Below are 24,133 nucleotides of genomic sequence, written 5' to 3'. Positions count from 1 at the left end.
AGCAAGGTTCACCTCCATTCTGTGTCAACCTCTGGAAGGTGAATAAAAACATAAAACCTTAATTATCATCTTGGAGTGAATTCTTCATCCAACAGGCCAGCTCCCCTCCAAGAGACGATGAACACCAGAGGAACAACCGACGACACATGAATAAAGGTATGTTAAGAAATGCATGTACACAAACACACACCCACGAAGACATGAACAATAAGATTAGAAACTAGACGATCACGTACACGAATCTCCTTCTTGACACTATTCCCTTTATGATACAATCTCCTTTATGACACCCCACTATATAACAGAGTGGCCTATCGGCCTTGATAAGTGGTGACGAAATTTTATTATTATTTTATTTATTTATTACGTAAAAAGATCTGAAACGTCTTTGTTAAAGTTTTTGCTATATTTCCATGGAGTACAGGACCTAACGAAGACCCCAGAATTTTATTATACCATCCCTATTTAAGTTGAACACACTTTTCAAAGTATACTTATGTGCATCTATATGAAAACCCCTTGTAAACGTTTTTGTTTTTTTTTCATTTTTTATTTCCATACTTTGGGGACCACAATTTTTATGAACCACCGTTCTGCCAGATCAAACATACCCATTCCTGATCCTCGATACATCTGCTATCATAATATTTAATCAGTTTTTTTTTAAATAGTCAACCATATAGGAGCCTATCCGTGACCAGACACACACTCACACACACACACACACACACACACACACAAAGTCGTTCAGCTTTACATAATAAAAGATATATATATATATATATATATATATATATATATATATACTAAGGGAGCATATCGTTTCTGGTACACACACGCAAACGCACACATATATACACACATATATACAAGAGAGAACTTGAATGCCTACTAGACACGGTCCTAGAGTGGCTAAGGTCACACAGGTCTTTCCGTACAACCTTGCATGAAGATGCTTTGTCTTACAAGTAAGCCCTCACTAAATATTCAAAATCACATAGTATCCGCGGCCCAAATAAGATCTCCCTCGTATGGCTTTTACGAGAAATGCATCTTATCCTTGTGATGTTACCTCAAGTAACAGCGCGAAACCGCATAATCCACCAGACTAGATGAATTCTTGTCCCGGAATCCAGTAAGACCAAACGATCACAAGGAAGATATACCATAACATATTTAAATGGTATTGGGAAGAGGAAATTAATAGTCTTAACTTCTTTACTAACTCAACATTTAAGACGTAAGGGAGATTTAATGGAATATTCGAATATTTATGTATCTCATATAGAGATCAGGTCCTGGATATGGCCTTAACCTACATCCGATCGTTAGGCCCCAGCTTTTGGGCTTTGAGAGAGGTGGGGCTATCCTTTAATCGCCATTGCTCCCAGGTCCACTGTAACCCGGAGTCCTAGAGTGGCAAAGGTTCAAATCGTTGAAACCATAGTTGGGACCGTAACAGGTACTAACCTGTTACGGTCCCAACTATGGTTCCAACGATTTGAAAAAAAAAAAAAAAAATATATTCTATTAAAAATTTGTTCTTCAAAATCACTAATAAAGCATTAAATAACCTGAAACGGGTTGATATGTCGTAAAACAAAACAAAAACAACCAACCATATAGTGATAAAAGGTCAACCACTAGGAAGGGGCCCCTTGAATTTTGAGAACTTCAACTGAATTAAAATGAAAGAGAAAACAGAAAGTATTATAAATATGTATGTTTATATATGCGTGTATATATATGTATAGTCCTATTTCACTCCTAAATTAATTAACTGATCATTATGAACTTTAGAACATCCTTGTTCGGCGTAATTAGTTCAGATGTGGTCTATATTAAGTCCAATTAAGTTATATGAAGCAAGGATAAAAATTGGTAGAAACTCTTCGAGAAGATTCAGATGAATTTTGTAAAATTTTAAGAAACTAAAATTATAAGAAGATCTCTACCATTCTAGTAAATATAAGAGCAACCATCCTTATGAAAAAGAATGAAAAAATACGCGGGAAATATACCAATTGAACCAAATGCAAGAAATACCCATTTTCATCCGTAAAAGAAATAGTTAGAATATTAAAAAAAGATCTCTCGGTTGGAGTGCTTTTATGTAGCCAATAATATTTATATAAATTAACATTATATATATATATATATATATATATATATATATATATATATATATATATATTATTTAGAGAAAGTTTACATAAGTCATCGGTACCGTCAGTTTCAAACCTGATAAAAGGGGACCGTTTTAGATACCCATATCAATCTCTCTACAGCCGAGTATCGGCTGCATGCGCTCTCCGCTTACATCGGCATTGTTTCCAGTCGTCTTTGACTTCTTCTTGCCACTGAACTCAAATAATGCCGATTCAGGAGAGGTGTGGTTGGATATTGCGCAACTCTTGCCACACAATTACGCCTCTACAGGGTGTATACTTTGTCATTTGAAATTGAAGGGAGGAGTCGATTTGAAACAGAGCGATGGAACTTTCACGTCATAGGTGCATATATACAGTCTTCACAATAATGCAATATGAAATACATTCTGATCCATTCTGGCGGAAGTAAATAGAAGACATTACTTTCAGAATGTCCCTTGTACATCTTCTATAAATATATATATATGCGTGTGTGTGTGTGTGTGTGTGTGTGTGTGTGTGTGTGTGTGTGTCTGTGTGTGTGTACATAATTATTTCCACAGTTCAACAACATTGCAGCTCACAAGAGCCATGACAGTCAACAAACTGGAAGTCCAGTCTTTTTGAAAATTATATATATATATATATATATATATATATATATATATATATATGGGGCGATTTTCTAAGGAACAGATTTTCCATGATCCTTAAGCAATTAATTATCGTTTAAAAATCTACGTAAGTTGAAAAGCGATACAAATAACATGTAGAGTAACTTAGAAGTTCATGGCGTAACAGTTAACGCGCTCGGCCATAATACATACGGTTTCAGGTTCGAATCCTAGAGACAATAAAACTGACGAGAGGCAGGACCTCAAACGCGCGTGTTGGTTGAATACTGATACATATATACATATAAATATATATATATATATATATATATATATATATATATATATATATACTGTGAAAACAAAATCAAGACTTCAAACAGGGTGTTGATGGCAACAAAAAGTGTATTTCATTTTACGTTACAATTGTTTCCATGTCCAGTCCAACAATTTCAAACATTATATCCACAGTATATAAATGCTCAATTAGGAAATATGATAATTTTGTAGCTTACTCCTTAAGTCAACTCTTTCTGGCTTAAAACTCATTGGTATATGAAAACTTACCGAATTACACGAACTCAGTATATTACATATAAGTCTATAATAATTCGTCAATCTTCATGTATTCTACGTTTCCCAAATGCGAATGCGCAATTATCGATTATTAAGTTTGAAAGAAAATGATAATAGATTAAAATTTATGTTAATTTTAGGAATACGTTTAATTTATATTGAAATAAAAATGAATGAAAATAAGGATTAATCGCATTTAGGAAATGGATTTGCATTTATCAAGTTGAACCGGAACTGCACGTCCCCATCAAAATAATAAAGAGTGTGGTGATCCGGAAGTATTGTTAAAAAATGTATGTGTGCGATTAGTCTACTTAAATCTACGTTTAGTCTATATAAATCTACGTTTAGTTTGTCTCACAAATAAACCTTTTAACTGTGATGCCGCGACACACACACACACACACAAATATATATATATATATATATATATATATATATATATATATATATATATATATATATCAATATATATATATATATATATATTTATATATATATATATATACACGGACATCTTGGAGTTATATATATATATATATATATATATATATATATATATATATATATATATATATATAATACGCATCAAGTGCGCTTTAACGCTAAATCACAACGTAATATTAGGAAAATAAACAAATATTATGCTTTATTTTAGTTGGAATTCATTATTTTTTGTTTTTACATTTCACCCCAAACAATGCACATTGCCACTTTGGTGTAGGAGGCTACTATCAGGGGCAACAGCTACTGGGGTACTATGTAGGGATTTGAGCAGCAAGATGTCGGTTCACGTTGCACTTGAACTTCTGCACGTCAGTACAGTTGGGGAAGCAGGGACCTGGAATGGAATTCCAAAGTCTAGCGGTTCTGGGGAAGAAACTACTGGCGTAGAAAGATCTTTTACATCTCGGGATCTCTACAGTGTGGGGGTGGGATTTTGCAGCCTGTCGGGTCTGTCGAGGGTGTTCACGTCGTGGGGGCACAAGTGCTTGCAGTTCGGTAGAGCATTCACCATTAAAATACTTATAGAACAGGCAGAGGGCTGCAACCTTTCGTCGATTGGACAGAGGCTGCAGCTTAGATGCCAGTTCAGGGCCTATCAGATTTGCGACTCTCTTTTGTGTCAAGGAGCGAGAGATTAGTAGACGATGCACCAGCCCAAATATGACAGCAATACTCCATACATGGGCGAATGGTGGCCTTATAAAGGTACAGGATACTATCGGGTGTTAGTAGTTTTCTAGCACGGTAGAGAGAGCCCACCTTCCTTGCAGTGGCCCTGGCAATGCCCTCGATGTAATTGTTCCAAATGAGTATTATTTATATTAATTTATTTGTTGCGGACTATTATTCTTATCTTTATTAGTTGTTGTTTCACGACGTTTCGGCCTTCATCAGGTGGTAACCGCGACGAATAGGAACTTTGAATCTCCTAACTGCATTCTCAGATGACAACAACTATGGGTGGCAGTGATTGCTGAGAATGCAGTTAGAAGATTCGAACTTCCTATCTGTCGCGGTTTCCACCTGACGCAGGCCAGAGGAATAATTTGCCGAAACGTTGTGAAACAACAACTAATAAAGATAAGAATAATAGTCGCAATAAATAAATGAATATTAATATTTTACATATTTGAAATTTATAACATAAATATATTTCAGAGCTATACTCCATCTTCAGTATGTTGTTTTCTTTTTTTTTTCTTTTTTTTCTTTCTCCCTGTTGTAAAGTTGGAGAAAGAAATGTCTGTTTGTAAAGAGCCGCGCGTTGTATCTCAGCGGTTGTATTATGAAAAGTTGGAACAGTGCGTAGGCAACGCGAGAATAACATCAAGGATTAAAGAAATATATATATGAGTTAGTGTTCTTGTGTGTGTGTGTGTGTGTGTGTGTGTGTGTGTGTGTGTGTGTGTGTGTGTGTGTGTGTGTGTGTGTGTGTGTGTGTGCGTGTGTGCGTGTGTGCGTGTGTGTGTGGTGTGTGTGTGGTGTGTGTGTGTTTGTGTGTGTGTGTGATGTGTGTGTGTGTGGCTGTCTTTGTGTGGTGTGTGCGTGCGTGTGTGCGTGTGTATGTGTGTGTGTGTGTGTAATGCTTTCTAATGAATAATGGCTGGTTGCTGCAATCAGTTATCAGTCTGTAATAATTAATGCAAACATTAGCTTTGTCAGTTCAGTTACAACTACTGATTCGTTTTTCAATTCCAGATTCCGATACCATTACCGATTCCGATTTTGATTCTTTTTAAATTTCTACAAAAAGAGTTTATTTTGGGAGATAGGCTGATTACCGTATTAACCCATATAGTATGTTCATATGTTATTTGAAAACGTAACAATTGTTCTTGCGAAGTGTTCTACGGATTTTAGTTTGACTGAAAGTTTAATTACTATTTATAATTTTATCATGAAAACGAGTCGTCGAAAATTCAGCTTTAAACAAATAAAATAATAAAATGAATCGTTTGGGGAAGGGCATCGGAAATAGGCACACATTTTCTTGATTCCAATACCGAATGAGATTCCGATACCGAATCCAATACCTCAAAAAGTTTTGATTTTATTAATTCCCAACTCCGGTTTTGATTAACTATCCCAATATTAATAATAATAATAATAATAATAATAATAATAATAATAATAATAATAATAATAATAATAATATCTACATATATATATATATATATCTTGACTTACTGAAAAATAATTTTAAAAATCATTCAGCAACAGTTAATATAAATTATTTTATTAAAACCTATGGATTCCTCGGTACTCGAATTTGATACTGTGATGCATATTATATATATATATATATATATATATATATATATATATATATATATATATATATATATATATATATATATATATATATATATATATATCAAAATTTTGTTGAAAATTCAAAGACTCACGTTTTCTTTTTTATAACCGTTTATTTCCTGGATTTTTCCATTACAGCCGTTTCATTAATGAGTTAGCAATTTTACGATTTATGTTTCCGAAAAATATCCTGTCCTCACCATCTTCTTCATTAGATTTTTACAACAAATGGTATATTTTAACATGTTGGACATCGTATTCGGGTAAAAAGATTTCCACGACCATGCTTCCTTACTTCCTCCATATATATAGGAAAACACAAAAACTATATATTGGTAAATATATAATGGTTCATTTATTCAATAAGAGTATACACATTTAATTGGGGGATAGAGGGGACTCTTTCTGCCAAGGCATTTCGAAGCCTAATGCTTCCCATCAGAAGAGTAGAGAAGATGCTAGGTAACATAATGGGGATGCGACATCTAGCGTGATATTCAGAAAAAATCCGAAAATAAGAGTGTATTATTTATATTTTGTTTACAGAAAGTTTTAGATGAGACAACTCATTGGTACCGTCGGTTTCAATTCTGATAATTAGGACCGTTTTAGATACCCATATCAAGCTCTCTTCAGCCAATACTAATCTATTCTATAACCGGAAGTGGAAATATATACATACATTACGGGGTCACGTTTAACTCTCGTTTCGTGAAAAAAAAAACAACTTTTTTATCGGATGGTGTAACCTTTTTCCATCAAATGGAGAAAAATCGAGAATAAACCAGCATACACCCCCAAATTAAATCAATGCTAAATTTTTATAGCGGAAAAATACCACATCCTTCGGGCAATTTATGACTCAGAAATAAGATGTTTACATGTGAGTAGTGAATCTCTGAAAAATTGTATACATAGAAGGAAAGCACTCCTAATAAACTGGGTCAGTGAAAAAGACAAAACCTAAATTGTTATAAAAAAACTTACATTTTATTTAACTTTCAAATTATTAAATTGATTTTAGTTTGTAAAATTGGATTTTAGTTGTAATTTTAAATTATTTTATTATAGATTTTAAATTATTGTATTATATAATTTTTTTAAAATCATACTTTAAAAATGTAATTTACAATCTATTTCAATTTTAAAACCATTAGTATTGAGGTCGATATAAAAGAAACATTCTTTAGACTAAGTAAGAAATTCTCTCCTGCCTAAACCTTTAAAGAGTTGAATTTTTTAAATGCATTTCGATATAATAAAATGGAATTTAAAATTTAAAATTTTAATCGATATTGAGATAAATTTTAAGTTTTAAATTTGTGAAAAAAAATTTAATTAATTTTGGTTTTAATGCTAAAGGTACTTACAAAAACACATTTTAATTGAAATTAGATTTAAAATTTAATAAAATTTAATTTTAAAGTTAATAAAATCATCACCATCCGATAAAAAAGTTTTTTTTTTTTCACAAAACGAGAGTTAAACGTGAACTCGTAATGTATATATATTTCACTTTCCGGTTATAAAATAGATGAGTATTGGCTGAAGAGAGCTTGATATGGGTATCTAAAACGGTCCTAATTATCTGGCTGAAAAGAGCTTGATATGGGTATCTAAAACGCTCCTAATTATCGGGTTTGAAACCGACGGTATCAATGACTTGTCTTATCTAAAACTTTCTGTAAACAAAATATAGATAATATCCTCTTATTTTCGGATTTTCCTTATAATTGAGCACTCTGCGGGATTTTTTTACCAAAAAAAACTATATATATGTGTGTGTATGTGTGCGTGTGTGTGTGTTGTGTGTGTGTGTAGTAGTAGTAATAGTAGTAGCGTCCAAAAGTAAGGGACAAAACTTCAAAACCTAATATTTGTTAGAAATAACAACTGTGGAAAGTTGAAATTTTGACAACTGGTAGTCGTTATCCTCCATAATAACATACTAAAATTTGAATAATTTGCAAAGGATAGAAAAAGGATGATAACAATTATTTAATTATTTTCAAAATAGGAACGTCCAAAAGTAAGAGAGAAGGTTTACAGAAGAGCTCATCGCTGAGGCAGAAACCGCAGCAGACTAACGTAACATTCACCAGGACACTCTCCGGGAAGAATAGCAACCCAAGCCTTCCTGTAAAAGACAAGAATGAGAATGCCATCGCAACAGAAGATGAACAGAGATGGGCAGAGTCTTTCAAGGATACGCTCAACAGATCTGCACCACCTACCCCGCCAGACATCTCACCACCAACCCAGCTTCTGGATATCAACACCAACCCTCCTAGCAAGGCAGAGATCACCAGGGCCATAAAATCTCTCAAGCCAGGCAAGCAAGCAGATCCTGACAGAATACCACCTGAAGCACTCAAAGCTGATAGCCACGCTATGCTGCACCCCCTTTTCACCAAGATTTGGGAACATGAACGAGTACCAATGGACTGAAAGCGAAGACACCTCATAAAGCTGCCAAAGAAAGGTGATCTCTTATCTTGTAATAACTGGAGAGGAATCATGCTGCTATCCAAATCAGGCAAAATACTGAGCAGAATCATTTTCGAGAGGCTGAAGATCGGCTTAGACAAGACACTTCGGGACGAGCAGGATGGCTGCCGACATGACCGCTCATGCACGGACTATATCGCAACCATGCGCATCATCATTGAGTAGTCCAGGGAGTCGCAAATCACCCTGCACACAGTCTTTGACAGCATAGATAGAAAAGTCATCTGGAGACTGTTGCATCATTATGGCTTTCCTCCAAATTTTGTCACCTTCATACAACAGATGTGCCACCTGCCAAGTGACCCACGACGGGAAACTGCGGAATCCTTCACCGTACAAACTGGCGTCCATCAAGGTTGCCTGCTCTCACCGATAATATTTCTAGGTCATGAAATGATCCATGGCGGGGCAGAGGATGGGTATTCAGTGAAATTTTACAAAACAGCTGGAGGACCTGGACTATGCAGATGACATCGGCCTCCTTTCACACAGGTTTCAAGCTGCACTGGAGAAGCTATGTCGTATGGCAGAGAAAGCTGGAACGACTGGACTCCAGATCAACATCGGGAAGACAGAGTTCATGAGGGTAAATAGCAGAAGGCAAGATCCAGTGCAACTGCACCAAAATTAAAGAGAACATTAGAGAGGTTGACAAGTTTGTGTACCTGGGTAGTGTTGTCAACAGGGATGGAGGAACAGATGAGGGCATCAAGCGCTGGATAAGCAAAGCCAGACGCACTTTCAGCATCTTAAGACCAATCTGGAGAACAACAGCCCTCTCACTAAGGAATAAGATCCGAATTTTCAACACCAATATGAAGTCGGTTCTACTCTATGGCTCAGAAACGTGAAGAGTAACAAAAACCAACACCCATAAACTCCATAAATTCACCAACAAATGTCTCAGAAACATCCTAAACATCAGATGACAAGAGACTCCATCTCCAATGAAGAACTGTGGGACAAAACCAACCAAACTCTAACGGAGATGTAGATCAAAAACCAAAAATGGAAATGGATTGGCCACACCTTGTAGAAGCGTGCATCCAACATTACCAGGCAGGCCATTGAATGGAATCTGCAAGGCAAGCGTAAAATTGATCGCCCGAGGCAGACATGGAAAAGAAGCATTGAGGCTTAGACCGGGGCTGCCGGAATGACATGGGCTGAACTGGAGAGAACCAGCCAGAACCGGATCAGCTGGAGGAGCGTTGTTGCGTTGTACCCCAAGGAATGTACTTTTCAAATAACTTCACTTGTAAGTTGAAGCCATTTTTAACAACATTTTTTCAATATATCTTCGATATTGGATGGAGATCAAAACTTATCAAGGCCCAGAAGCCACTCGAGGATAAGGCTTAGTAGGTATACATTAGTCATTGTGATTTTAGCGTAGTAAACATTATTGGGAATTTTGTAAATTGGATTACTTAGATGGACGGTTCAATAAGAATTGTTCACGTTGGACTTGAAGACAATCAGATTGTAGTCAGCTGGAAAGTAGGCAAACGGAATAAAGTTCCACTGGCGAACAGTTCTAAGAAAGAAGCTTTGTTCATGGAATCTACGTTTAGGTATAGGCACAGATAAAGAGTGTGGGAAATTGTTGATAGTGGTTCTGGCTAGACGAGTGTTTTTCGTGAAAGTGGCGCGGGGGAACCATAGATTGAAGTTCAGATGAGCACCTGCCATGAAAATAACGATAAAGCAGGGAAAGGCTCGCTACGTCTCTTCTGTGAGAAACAGGTTGCAGAGAAGAGAAAAGGGCATCCCCCACTATACTATGAAGTCTATTTTGATCTCTGTCAAGACGGGATAAGCTGTTTCTAGTAGCACCTGCCCAGATGTGGCAACAGTACTCCGTTGTTGGCCGAACCTGGCTTTTATACATGTAGAGAATGGCATCAGGGGTGAGATATCTACTGGAACGATAGAAGGATCCACCATTTTTGCAGCAACTTTGGCAATGGATTTGATATACGTGTTCCATTTAAGATCAGGAGTAAAGGTCAAAACATGAAACCTCCCCAAGACGAGAGTCATTCATTTCAATTGATGGCAGATGGGCAACAGAACATTGATGATGTAAAGATAGAAATTTGGTTTTAAATGCATTAAAAGTAACCAGCCACTTTTTCCCATTGTAGATCAAGAGGAGAGAGAGTCAGAGAGAACTTGGTCGCTTACAGTCTTCGAAGTGCTACCATAGATGGTAGGGTCGTCAGCATAAATGTCTACGAATGATCTAAGGATGTGGTCTGGAAGATCATTGATGTAGATCAGGAAGAGAGTTGGACCCAGGATGCACCCCTGAGGGACTCCAGCATTAATACTGAGAGCCTCTGATGTCTGCCCATCTACCACTACTCTTATGAACCTATCAGAGAGAAATTATTTAATAGTTGAGAAAACATTTCCAACTATACCATGACTAGAGATCTTGTGAAGTAGACCTTTATGTCATACCTTATCAAAGGCCTTTGATATGTCAACAGCAATTGCCCTATAGAGGAAGCCTCCGTCGAGGGATTCACTAATCCTATGAGATATAACCGTAAGTACGCCTGCTGTATATCTAGCAGAACAGAAACCATATTGCACGTCACTAAGAAGGTCATTTTTGCTGAGATGGTTGACTACTTCCTTATTTAGCACAGATTCCAGCAGCTTACTCATGATGCATAGGAGACTTATTGATCCGTACTGAGAGGGAGATGAGCGATCACCTGAATTCTTAAACACAGGGCATACTGATGAGATTTTCGAATGCGTTCTCCTTAAGACAACGCTTAAATAACTTGGTAAGTATGATTTCGACGTTCATTCATTTGTAAAGCTGACACTTCATAAATAATCGAGTGACTGTTTCTTCTACAAATTGTTTGTATTGAATTGTTTTGTTTTTGTGTTTTGTTTTTTTTTTTCGTGTCGAACATCACCATCATCGTCGTCCTTATCATTGAAGAACACTCCTTCATGTGTATCTGTGTATTTTACATGTATGTGTATGTGTACGTGTGCATATGCATATGTATGTACATGCATGTGTGTGTGTCTCTATGTGTGCATGTTTGCATGTGTGTGTACATGCGTACGTATACTTGTGTGGATCTGTATGTATGCATGTATGTGTGCATGCATGTGTTTATTTCCATGTGTATGTGGGGTGGAGAGGGCTCCCGTAAGCCGTGATGAAAGCAACCCCTCTAGGAGAAGCAAATCTTTGATTTAAAAAACCATAAAGCGGGAGACCATTACCCACATTAAGCTGGTCTGCAGTTTGGTTTGTTGCTGGCTATCTTGCTCTTGCTTGTTGCTTGATCTCTACATTTTGAACCGAGAGAGATTTAGCTGCCATACAAAGCTAAAACTCTGTAACATCATCTTTGTATAGATACTTCCTCAGGCATTTGTATATAAAAAATAGTCCTGTGACGATGGAAAAGTTATGATGTGTGTAGGCCTGAAATGCTGGAAGTACGAAATAATTGATCTGCCATCATTATATGTATCTATGTATGTATGTGTGTATGTATGTATGTATGTATGTATATGTGTATTTATGTTTATATATGTATATGTGTATGCATATGCATGTATATCTATGTGTATATGTATATATGTATGTGTGCATATATGTTTATGTGTGTTTGTATGTATTGGTTTATATATGTTTGTGTGTGTATGTATGCATATTATGTGTATATATGCATATATATGTATGTGTATAAATGCTTATATATGTATGTGTACGTATATGTAGGTAAATGTATGTGTATATATGTGTACGTATTTGTATGTGTATATGAATGTATATGTGTGTTTGTATTCGTATATGTGTGTTTGTATTTGTATATGTGTGTATATATGTATATGTATTTATATGTGTATGTATGCATATGTGTATGTATATGTATATATATATGTATGTATGTGTATGTATATTATGTATGTATGTATGTATGTATGCATGTATGTTTATAGACCAGTACCCGCATTAAGCTGGTCTGCGGTTTAACTTGTTTCTGGCTATCTTGCCCTTGCTTGTTGCTGGATCTCAACATTTTGAACCGAGAGAGAGACGTAGCTGTCATACCAAGCTAAGACTCTGTAACATCATCTATGTATAGATACTCCCTCGGGCATTTATCTATTAAAATGGTCCTGTGGCGATGGAAGCCATTTTTGGGATCATGGACTTTAAGTGTCTGAGGGAGTGGCATTCATCTGACAAGACGCTGCAATCATCATGTTTATAGATATGTATGTGTATATGTGTGTATGTTTATGTATGTGTATATATTTATGTATGCGAATATATATATATATATATATATATATATATATATATATATATATATATATATATATATATATATATATATATATATATATATACCAACGACTGACTGTCTTTAGTGTCATGTCTGCTTGAGGATGTGAATTTGCCGGTAGGACTAAAAAAGTCATTTTCGAGCTCATGGACTTTCAGTGTCTGAGGGAGTGGCACTCGTCTGATAAGACGTTGCAATCATCATCATCATGTATGTATGTATTATGTATGTATCGTATCGTATAACATTATTGACGGATCTGAATAGTTTTGAATATGGATTATAACATTAATCAGAATGTAGAGAAATATTCACAGAAGGCTATCAGCATCAATATATTCGTTTGGTCTTCATAAATGGATCGCATTAATCGTTGGCGCTTAAAAAGTTCCGTATCATTCTATCGAAAGCCGTGAAGGCTCAGACTGGTTTGATTTGTACCAAATGTGTCAGAGGTTGCCTCGGTAGTGTAGAGATGCTCATGCCTATGTTCTAAAGTGCTTTCTACGTGCTCTGCAGCTGAAGCACTTGGTTTAAAAACCTAGAACGTTATATGTATATATGGCTTAATTTTGAATAAAATCTGTAATTTTAGAAATCCAGTACAGTGTTATTTGTTTGTAATCAAAACTTTTTGCGATATATCATCTACTTCAGAATTAGCATCCGTTTGTGTTTTTCCTCTTTCTAAAACAACAGATGTTATTCAAATTTAAACAGAACTTACATATAGGTAAATAAAATTACTTGTTCTTTTCATGCGATCATGTGACTTCCTCTTGGCGTGACGTTAAAAAATCTCAACGTTGGAAACATACTTCACTTTACTAGTGATTAAATATCACAAGAAATGATGAAGAAACGGATGCTTATCCTGGAGAGAGTGTTTTATCAGCGAAATTTAGATTAAAAACAAATGTATGCTTATTCAAAACATTCTGCGATGCAATGGCTTCTTAAAATTATCTGTTTAATAAATATGAATGCTGTTGTCTTTGTCAGAATATATTCCATCCAACGCAGACCCCTCCACAATATATATATATATATATATATATATATATATATATATATATATATATATATATATATATATATATATATATGTGTGTGTATGACAATTAAGCTTCACAGAATTTTTAGCATTTTATCCTCGTGAGAATTCGTCAGGCAATACCTAGCGAATCCTCACGAGAATGAAGCATGTAAAAGTCTGTGTAGATTAATTGCTATATATATTTTCAAAACTTTGTATATATAGCAATGTTTGAACGATTAATCAGAATCGAAACTTTCGGCATAACAGGATCGGTAACGGAATCGGAAAAAATTGTTACTATTTATCGATGTCAAAAAAACTATTCTTTTAATTGTTTTTTTTTTTTTTTTTTTTAAACAAACTCTTCCACTGCTGGTAGTGATGATAAAATAATAAATATTTATTGATTTTATATGAAAAATACTTGATTCGTCTCATCACTAATATATATATATATATATATTAGTGATGAGACGAATCCAGTATTATTATTTCTCTCTCTCTCTCTCTCTCTCTATATATATATATATATATATATATATATATATATATATATATCACTTATCGTTTGAAAGTTTTGATCTTAGAGTACTATTTTTAGCTCCTTATGTCCAATGGCTTCATGGCTTGATTGGAGCAACTTTCATACACACAAATATGTATATATATATATATATATATATATATATATATATATATATATATATATATATATATATATATATGTGTGTGTGTGTGTATGTGTGTGTGTGTGTTTATTTTACAACCTCAAAATATTAACTTAGACCATTACAATTGTTTCAGCTGACAGATGAGTTTCCTGTCTGTTTCTTCATATAGTAGAAGTCGAAAGCGAGAAGCGCACTTGTGGATATAAAAAAACAAACAAGAGAAATATAGAGAGATAGAAACATATAATTATATAAAAAAATATATTTATAAGAAGAAAGATAAAAAGAAGGAAATGTATATTACGACATTTTTGTTTTCTTTCTTTTTGGAAAAGAGATTTTATTCTCGAAATATTAAAAACATTTATTATCCCGTTATATCAAATAACAAGTCCATATTTACTGATTTGTATTTGTGCTTGTTAAAATAAATACATATCCGAAAATTCATAAAATCTACAAGAACTTAGTTCGTTTTTCTGTTTTGTTTTTCTTTTGTTTTTGTTTTCTTTTTTGTTTATACTGCACATCATTTTAATAACCTGTTTCTTACATTGCTAGCGTTTTCTTATACACACACACACGCATAAATATATATATATAGAGAGAGAGAGAGTATGAGAGAGAGAATTATTTCCACAGCCAGACAACGCCGCAGCTCACAAGAGCTATGACAGCCAATAAACCGGAAGTCTAAGACTCGAGTCTTATTTTGGGCTCATCAATTAGACACATTCGAACTCAGGATTCGAAACCCGAACCTCTTCCATGCGATGAGAGCACTACCAACTGAGCAAAACCTTATAAACTTACACAGATCAAGCAAACTGCGTTGTTGGCTGTCATGGCTCTTGTGAGCTGCGTCATTGTCTTGCTGTAGAAATAATTATATATTCTCTCACATTCTGAAGATTCTATTGTTGATTGCTCGCTAGGTTAAAATGTTGTGAAAGCATCGTCCTTACGAGTATAAAAAAAATCCTATTTGTGAGACGTCGGCTTGGGTTATAGCTGGTTGCGATGACCACGTCCCTTGTTTGGTACGAGGTAGGTTCAATCTACTGTCAGATTTCGCCGTGGTTTGCTTGACCTGTGTCAGTTAATAAGTTTTCTGATTGGCTAACTAAAATCTCAATAGAAGAGGAGCATATAAAAACGATAAACAACCACAGAATTCGCGCATAAGCCTGAAGAGTCCTAGAGTGGATGAAACGCGGAATATTCAGTGTAGCTTAATCGTCATATATATATATATATATATATACCGGGTGCAACGATAAAATTGTCGCCCTAGAAAAGACGACACGATTCAATTTCTGTTTTATGAAACTGGGTTTTCTTTTGGTTTGTGTCAGATCATCTATTATTTTCCCAGTTGTGTACAGATATCAAGAGCGATAGGAACCTTCTATCATGTCTGAAAGTAACACAATGTTCAACGAGTGAGATCGGAGATGCTCTCTGCAGGTTCAACAGGACCATTTTCAGCACCCTTAAAATGCATTGCTGGATTGCGAAGAATAACAGAGACGTGCCCAGAGTTATGAGAACAAAATTTTCAGTCACTGTTGTGATCTTGGTGTGGTTTCAAATGAGGGCCACATCATGCCACGTCACATCTTCGAAGTCGACTTGTAATTCACCACCAAAGTGTACTTGGATGGGCTGAAGAGTGTGGTGATCACCTGGTGCAATCATGTGGGCGTTTTCAGATCCTGGGTATTGCAGCAGAACTCAGTACTGGCCCACAAGTTCAAAGAGACCCAGGCTTAGCTTCAACAAGTTTGATAGTCATTAGTCGCGTGCTCTCGTGAAATGAATTAATGCGTAAATGTAGGATTGACATGAAATTCTTAAAGATAAACTAAAATGACCGAAAAATTGGCTGAAATGACTTAAATAAATAAGAAGTAAATGACTTAGAATGACTTTAATGAACTTAAGGATGAATTGAATGACCTTAAGAATGACTTGAATGCTTAAAAAGTAACTGGAATCCTTAAAAAACAACTTGAATGATCTGGAGAATGAGTTGAATGGCTTTCAGACTGACAGGTTGTAAAGTGGGTGATCATTTTACATTAAATTAATACAGAAAAGTTATCCCCTACTTTATATCACAAAGTTACAAACATAAGTACAGCATGTAGTAAGAACAGATACTACACTTTGATCTTGGCCAAAAGGCCAAGAAAAGGGTTGGTATTTATTTGCTCCCCCACCGAGCAAATTAGGCACAAGGCCGATTTTTAATGTGAGGAGTGAAGGGGAAATGGGGACCAGCTCCCCGGGGAGGAGGAGAGCTGGATAGTGACAATTGGTATGAAGGGTTGCCCCTACATTGACCAAGGTCTTATATGTGGGGTTGGTATTTATTTGCTCCCCCACCGAACAAATTAGGCACAAGGCCGATTTTTAAAGTGAGGAGTGAAGGGAGAATGGGGACCAACTCCCCGGGGAGTAGAGGAGCTGGATAGTGACAATTAGTATAAAGGGTTGCCCCTACATTGACCAAGGTGGTATTTATTTGCTATCCCACCGAGCAAATTGGGCACAAGGCCGATTTTTAAACTGAGGAGTGAAGGGGAAATGGGGACCAACTCCTCGGGGAGTAGAGGAGCTGGATAGTGACAATTGGTATGAAGGGTTGCCCCTACATTGACCAAGCTTTATATGTGGGGTTGCTCCCACATATGGTCTTTGCTTGCAGTATATGCCAGAACAGATAGTACACTTTGATCTTGGGCAAAAGGCAAGGAAAGCTTAAAAAGCTAAAAACAGCATCTATTAACAACAGGCCTTTGATCTTAACCAAAAAGGCCAAGAACAAAAGTGTTACGGACAGACCGACCGACGGACTGATGGAGTGACTTATAGAGTCGCTTGCACGTGATTAAAAAGAGTGCTACGATTTTGTACCTTTCTTTCACTGGCCACCTTCTTCCTAGACCTGAACCTGCTGGACTACTTCGTTTGGTCATACGTTGAAAACATCATCAACATAACTCCCACAACACAAAAGCCAGTGTGATCGCCACCATCCGCCAAGTATTCGCCGAGCTCCCACTAGTGTTTGTGGAAAAGGCATTCTCCTGGTTCCGACCCTCTATCGAGGCAGTCATTGAGGTTGAAGGCGGCTACATTGAATAGATGTCAGCTCTACAACATAATCAAGTTACCTGAATTGATTTTGTCAATAAAAGTTTTAATATAAAGCTATAGTGTTGTTTTCTTTGGGGCGACAACTTTATCGTTCCACCCTGAATATCTCTTCTCTACAATTATATAAAGGCAACTTTGCCTATGTGCGTCTGAGTTCGTTCCTTATAGACTCCGAAACAGCTGAACAGATTTTCTTTAAAATTTACAGAACTTTAGTGCATAAGTCTGGAGGGGGGGGGTTATTTTAGTTAAGTTTTGTCTCAGAATACCCCCGATAATTGCCAATAATCGATAATCGAAACCATTATTTTAATTTATCTATCATCGGTAAAGCCATTTTTCCATGTCGTCGCTTAGCAACAATGATAGAACAACGGGTCGTGAAAATTCTACTGTGGGTAAGTTGATAGCGTGTTTTTTTTCTTTTGTTTTTTTTTTTTTTGTTTTTTGTTTTTTTTTGTCTTTTGGTTTTGGTTTATATATATATATATATATATATATATATATATATATATATATATATATATATATATATATATATAACGTAAATTAACTAAATTCACATGTTACACGGTGTTAAATGATAGTTGCTTTGATCGGAATAATTCAGTTAACGTTCCTCTAAACAAAAGAAGCGACTTATCAAAAACGTTTGAATAGCTGCTTCCAATTAACTTCGTGAAACAAGAGATTGAAACATTATTTTATATATGATAGATTTTCCTTGATACAAATTTGATTATGAACGACATTTTAGCAATTTATTTTTTTCCTTTAAGTAAAGCACTAGTAAGATTTATAGGTATCGAACTTCTTAATTATATTAGAAATATGCTGAAACCAATGAAATATTTCATAGTTTTGTCAATTTTATCTTAATTTAATCTATTGTATGTATGTATTTATGTATGTATGTATGTATGTATGTATGTATGTATGTATGTATGTATACACACACATGATTAGAAACTCCGACTGTCGTTCGGGCAGTCGGGTTTCGATCCTGGTTTGATGTAGTTGCTTGTCTAGCCGCATTGATATACTAGTACAGTCTCTATCTCCTTCTCTCTCTCTCTCATTCCACCCTCTCTCTCTCTCTCTCTCTCTCTCTCTCTCTCTCTCTCTCACACTCTTGTATACACATAAACACCATTAAAACATACCGTCTCTCTCTATCTATCTATCTCCCTATCTCTCTCATTCTTTCTATCTCCCTCTCTCTCACTCATTATCTCTCTCATTCTTTCTCTCTCTCACTCTCTCTCTCTCATTTTCTATCTCTCTCTCTCTCTCTCAAATTCTCTCTCTCATTCTTTCTCTCTCTCTCTCATTCTCTCTCATTTTCTTTCTCATTCTCTCTATCTCCCTCTCTCTTTCATTCTCTCTCTCTCTCTCTCATTCCTCTCTCTTTCTCTCTAGTATACACATAAACACCATCAAAACCTACCGTCTCCCTCTCTCTCTCTCTCTCTCTCTCTCTCTATTGTTCTATTTCTCATTCTCTCTCTCATTCTCTCTATCTCCTTCTCTCTCTCTCTCTCTCTCTCTCTCTCTCTCTCTCTCTCTCTCTCTCTCTCTCTCTCTCTCTCCTTGCTGGTTAGGTCGAAAGGAAATAATCTTCCGTGTTCATTCGCATCGAGTATTAAAAATCCTTTGGGGTGTTTATTCTTTCTTTATACTATACTGTCATATTGTCACCGTACCAAAAAGGGGTTTATATGTGCTAATCATATTAATCTCAAATAGGTCACAAATCGTAAAGGTTATATTTTGTATATCATATAGAGGGTGTATAAACTCGTGTATATAAACGCGACGTTTGTGTATTTGTAAGGACCTTAATCCGTTGTGTGTTTACGTTGACATTGTGTTACGAGGCCTAACTGAATGTCTGTGATTCTTCAGTATTTGGACCATAGTCACGACTTATAAAGGTCCAGAAGCCACTCAAGGATAAGGCTTAAAGAGTGTACAGTATCAGAATCGTAGAATCGTTAGAAATGGAAACTCGGTCAATTTGTAAACTTAAGTGGAACGGCTCATCAAGAACTTGTCTACATTGGACTTGAAGACGGTCATATTGTAGTCAGCTGGAAAGCAAGCAAACAGAAGACAGTTCTACAGGCACGCAGTTCTAAGAAAGAATTTTTTTCATGGAATCTATCTTTTAGGATTAGGCAGAGATAAAAGGGGAAATTATTGATAGTGTTTTCAGCTAGACGATTGTTTCTTGTGAAAGTTTGGCGAGGAGGGACCATAGATTGGAGCACAGGCGAACACTTGCCATAAAAATAACGACAAGGATGTAATAGTCTATTTCTTAGTGGTTTTTTTTTCCCACTGTTCTTCCAACTGAAACCAAAATTCCCTTCTTCCCTCATTCGTTTTCTTAGTTTTTAATTTATCATTCTGACGTTTCCTCTTAGAGGGTCAGACGATAAGGCCTTAAGGATATTTTAATAACTTCACCTGCCCATTTCTTGTTTTTTGGTATTTAAATTAAATTATGTTTCCTCTGAAATTTCTCCTTCCATTTTGCTGTACCAAAAATTTACTTACATATTTTCGAGGTCGGTACAACTCACTATTTATCAAAACGTTAAACAAAGTTATACGTATTAAAAATAAGTTAATCGTTTTGAAGTGTAGGATGGAATTTCTTAAATCTTGCCGCCTAAATCATGTTGCTCCCGGTTATATCTGCCATCGTATTTCTAAAATTAAATGTAGAAATACATTGGCAGTTCAACGTGTTTTCCTACAAGATGAAATCCTGTTTAATTCTGATACATATAATTCGTTACGTAGTAAACACCTTTTACTTTGGGCCACGGTTTGGAAAGAACTATCTTTCTTTGATAAACTCCGTTTTTCTAGGTTTTTATCTATCGGAGATAATTTTACCCGTATTAAATGTACTTCTTCTTATGATAAATATTTAAAAAATTTAATTACTAAGAAGTTTGGGATTATAACAAATTTGGATAAACATATATTTAATTATTCTTCTCATGTTTTGTCCAATACAGAAGAATTTGTTTTATCTGCTGGCTTACAATTTTGCATTCCTCCCCCTTCTGTTGATAAAATCTCAGTATTTAGTGAAATTGAATTATTGTATACTCAATTAAAACACCATTCGCCTATTTCTACTGATGAATTAACCAGTGTTAAAATTCAGTTGGGCGAATTAGGTCGGAGGTTTTCTGCCATAAATACTAAATCTAGTGATTTTGTTTGACAGAAAAATCATTTTGAAGCGGCAAAATTAATTAGGTCTAATCCCGACATTTATCTTTCTCGCCCGGATAAAGGATCGGGCGTTGTTATACTTAACAAAACGGATTATATCTCCAAAATGTTACAAATCTTGGACGATAAAAGTAAATTTCTCCGTTTGGGTGATTTAAGCCATGATGATACTTTTCGTATGGAAATAAAAATCCAGAAAAGATTTCTTCAACTTCATAAAAGCGGATTTATTTCTAAAGAGATTTATGATAGAATCCGACCCATCGGCTCTCAAAGGCCTAGAATGTACGGTTTACCCAAGATCCATAAACCCAACATTCCTTTGCGACCCATTTTATCTATGCTGGGTTCTGCACAACACGAACTTGGTAAATGGCTGGTTGATCTTCTTAAACCTGTGCTTTCTTTTTATTCGGTCCATTGTATCTCTGATTCTTTTCAATTCGTATCTCAGATACAAAAATTACCTTTATCTAAAAATACCGAGTTCTTGGCTTCCTTTGACATTAATAGTCTTTTTACTAATATACCTTTGGATGAAACCATTGGTATTTGTGCTGACTATCTATACCGTGGCCCCTTAAAATCTCCACAATTTCCTGAACGAATTTTCGTTGAACTGATGGAACTTGCTACTAAATCAGTCTCCTTCAGTTTCAACAACATTATGTACCGTCAAATTGATGGGATATCTATGGGTAGCCCTCTTGGTCCTTCGTTAGCCAACATTTTCGTTGGATTTTTGGAAAACGAATTATTTTCCAAAATTACTAAGCCAGCATTCTACACACGCTACGTTGATGATACTTTTGCATGCTTTCCCTCTCGGAGTGAAGCTGAACAGTTTCTTCGTCTTCTTTGCAATCTGCATCCATCTTTACAATTTACTATGGAGGTTGAAGACTGTAGCTCTCTCCCATTCCTCGACGTTCGTGTTTCTAAAGTTGGTACTACGTTTGTGACCTCTGTTTATAGAAAACCTACATTTACAGGGCTCTATCTTAATTGGTTTTCTTTTGCCCCTCAGTCTAGAAAAATAAACCTCATTAGCGCTCTTACGCATCGTGCACTTATGATTTGTTCACCAAACCGTCTTGATGCGGAACTTGAGGAAATCACAAATATTTTTCTTAATAATGGGTATCCCATTAATATAATAAAATCTACTATTGAACGTAAAATTACTACATTTAATAGTGGTAAGCATATTGGTCCATCACGTTGTCCCATTTATCTAAAATTACCATGGTTGGGTCCTGTTGGCCTTCATATTGTTGAAAGGATTTCTTCTGCTACTCAACGTTGTTTTCCAGCTACTATGCTTAGAGTAGTTTACACAACTCGAACCTTTTTCTCTTCTTTTCGTAAAGATGTTTTGCCAACCATTCAAAAGAACTCTGTTGTTTATAAATTTGTTTGTCAGTGTGGAGCTGACTACGTTGGCAAAACATCCCAAAGATTAGAAATGAGAATATCCCAACATATCCCTCGGGATATTCGACTACACCAGGTTTCGAGAATATCCGGGCACTCCCAAGCTCATGAGTCCGCCATTGGTAATCACCTGTTGAGTATAAATAGGTGTGCCGATCAATATTCCGATGGGTGGTTTTCTGTTCTATACAGTGCGAGGTCGAACTATCACCTCAATATTATTGAGGCGTTAGTTATTAACAACTCTCGACCTAGCCTGTGTAGACAAAAGATTCTGAAACATCAGTTGGAGATATTCATTGATTTAAAACCACCTGAACAGTGAGATATTTTTCCCCCCACTGTTCTTCCAACTGAAACCGAAATTCCCTTCTTCCCTCATTCGTTTTCTTAGTTTTTAATTTATCATTCTGACGTTTCCTCTTAGAGGGTCAGACGATAAGGCCTTAAGGATATTTTAATAACTTCACCTGCCCATTTCTTGTTATTTGGTATTTAAATTAAATTATGTTTCCTCTGAAATATATATATATATATATATATATATATATATATATATATATATATATATATATATATATATATATATAAGTATTTTTAAATTTTATCTTTTTAGCTTTAAAAAAAAAGTTTAAAAATGTTATCAGCCGGCATAATTTATTTTTAAATATTGAAAAATTTCAGGAAAATTAATTTTTGCTAGATTTTTAAAACGTGTGTCAACAGCTTAAAAAAATCGTGTTTTAAAGAGTCGATGTTGTCTCGCATTTTCATTAGTTTTGTATGCAGTAAAAAAAAATTTTTTAATATTAGCAATTTATTTGAAGCTTCTTCTTTTGAATGGTAAAACATTTAGGATGATAATATTGAATTAAATTATAGTTACATCGTGTTAAATACAGGGGGAGCACGTTAAAACTTACTTTGCTGAATGGAGATGGTGTAAAATCTTTTTTTTTTTTACTGCATTATAATTCTTTATCTTTCGGAAATGAAAATACTGTCACTTTTTGGTCCTTTACGATAATTTCCTCAGCAAGTTGGAACGATGCACCGTGAAGGCATTTTAATAAAAAAGAAATATTACACTGACTTCAAGACGTTACGAGTGCCTACCGGTGACTACCGGTGTCACCAGTATGGACTATCCGTGATGACGTCAGCAGATTAAATTATTTTTGCCCACCGGCCATCTTGTCTTTTAAGACGGTCTTGGTTTAGCTCGCCAGTTAGATAATAATTAAATAAACATAGAGATAGGCAGATATATAGATCGATAGATAGATAATTAACACTTTTAACCCTACTATTATCTAGCAATACATGTATACTTATAAAACAATAACGCCGATTCCATGTCCCTCTGACGTCACTGCCGAAACACGTAGCGCTTACTCGAATTCTAATGCGAAATTATTTTTACCATTTACGTGGAAATTGACCATATTTTTACATATCCACATTACTTTTACTGCCATGTCGGCGTTTTACAGTCAGATAAACACTTTCTCAGAATAGAAGAAAACTTTTTAGATTAGTGTAATCTGCAGAGAAATTTTTCAGAAAATTTCTA

The 24,133-nt window shown here is 35.4% G+C and overlaps 1 pseudogene; it reads right to left on the bottom strand.

The window, feature by feature from the left end:
- Positions 1–16,774: 16,774 nt before the first annotated feature.
- Positions 16,775–16,912, bottom strand: LOC145252955 (U2 spliceosomal RNA; annotated as a pseudogene).
- Positions 16,913–24,133: the final 7,221 nt, after the last annotated feature.

The sequence above is a fragment of the Euprymna scolopes genome, chromosome 29, assembly GCF_053919585.1.
Source record: "Euprymna scolopes isolate OS-2025 chromosome 29, ASM5391958v1, whole genome shotgun sequence".
In the NCBI taxonomy this organism is placed as follows: Eukaryota; Metazoa; Mollusca; class Cephalopoda; order Sepiida; family Sepiolidae; genus Euprymna; species Euprymna scolopes.
This window is presented reverse-complemented; position numbering and strand designations above follow the sequence as displayed.